Below are 1,786 nucleotides of genomic sequence, written 5' to 3' on the forward strand. Positions count from 1 at the left end.
CTTCACTTCCATTTTTAATATAATTAATAGCATTAGTTCTCAAATGTCAGTTCCATATTAATGTCTGTGCATGACTATGCTTATTCAGTTTGTTACAAAATGAGAAAATTAAAGGAAAAAAATGTTTTATTAATAAAGTAATTGTATTTAATCAAAAGCTTTATTTATTCTTATACTCTTCCTTCATATTTGATGCTACATATTAATTAACATAATAATTGGTGTAGCTTCCTGAGTTTGTTTGTTTGTTTGTTTGTTTCTGAGTTTGTTTTTTACAGTCATGCTCTGTTGTTGTTTAGTTGTGGCAAAATACACATAGCATAAAATTGACCATCTTAACCATTTTAAGATTACAGTTCAGTGGCTTTAAGTATATTCACAATGTTGTGCAACTACCACCTCATCTATCTCCAGAACCCTTTTCATCTAGGAAAACTGAAACTCTAGACCCATTAAACAATAATTCCCATTCCCTCCTCCTTCCAGCTCTTGGCAACCACCATTCTACCTGTGTCTCTATGAATTTGACTACTTGACTACCCTAAGTATCGCATGTAAATGGAATCATACAGTATTTGTCTTTTTTTTTTTTTTTTTTGAGAGTAATCTATTTATTTGGTGCTCATAAGGGAGAATTATGGGTAGAGTTTACAATGCCTACTATTTAAACTCTTGGTAATGTTGTGTACATTGAATAAGATATTGAGTATAAAATGCTTAGCACATATGTAAATACTCAACAGATTATCATATATTGCCTTGGATGTATTTATCTTTTTGTGACTGGCTTATTTCACTTAGAATGATGTCCTCAAGGTTCATGTTGCAGCATGTATCAGAATTTCCTTCGTTTTAAAGATTGAATAATATTCAGTTGTATGTATATACCACATTTTACTTATCCATTCATTCACGGGTGGCTTTTGCTGCTATGAACATGGGTCTCTTTGAGACCCTGCCTTTTTAAAAAAAATTGTAGTATAGTTGATTTACAATATCAGATTAGTTTCAGATGTACAACATAGTGATTCAATATTTTAAAAGATTATGCTCCTTTTAAAGTTATTAGAAAGTATTGGCTATGTTCCCCATGTTGTACAATATATCCTTGTAGCTTGCTTCTTTTATACATAGTAGTTTCTGGTTTGTTATATTCATTCATTTGTTTTATATTTTGGTTCCACATACAAGCGATAACATACAGTGTTTGTCTTTCTCTGTCTGACTTATTTCACTAAGCATAATACCCTCCAGGTCCATCCATGTTGCTGCAAATAGCAAAATTTCATTCTTTTTATGGCTAAGTAATATTCCATTGTATATATATATATATACCACACCTTCTTTATCCATTCATCTGTTGATGGATGCTTAGGTTGCTTCCATATATTGGCAACTGTAAATAATGCTGCTATGAACACTGGGGTACATGTAACTTTTCAGATTAGTATTTTTGTTTTATCCAGGAGTGGAATTGCTGGATCATATGGTAGTTCTATTTTTAGGAGATTTTTTGAGAAACCTTCATACCGTTCTCCATAGTGGCTGCACCAATTTACATTCCCACCAACAGTGTATGAGGGTTCCCTTTTCTCCACATCATCACCAACATTTGTTATTTATAGACCTTTTGATGATAGCCATTCTGACAGGTGTGAGGTGATATCTCATTGTGGTTTTGATTTGCATTTCTCTGATGATTAGCAATGTTGAGCATATTTTCATGTGCTTTTTGGCCATCTGTATGTGTTCTTTGGAAAAATGTCTATTCAAGTCTTCTGCCCAT

Source organism: Lipotes vexillifer, unplaced genomic scaffold (genome assembly GCF_000442215.2).
Source record: "Lipotes vexillifer unplaced genomic scaffold, Lipotes_vexillifer_v1.1 scaffold278, whole genome shotgun sequence".
Classification (NCBI taxonomy): domain Eukaryota; kingdom Metazoa; phylum Chordata; class Mammalia; order Artiodactyla; family Lipotidae; genus Lipotes; species Lipotes vexillifer.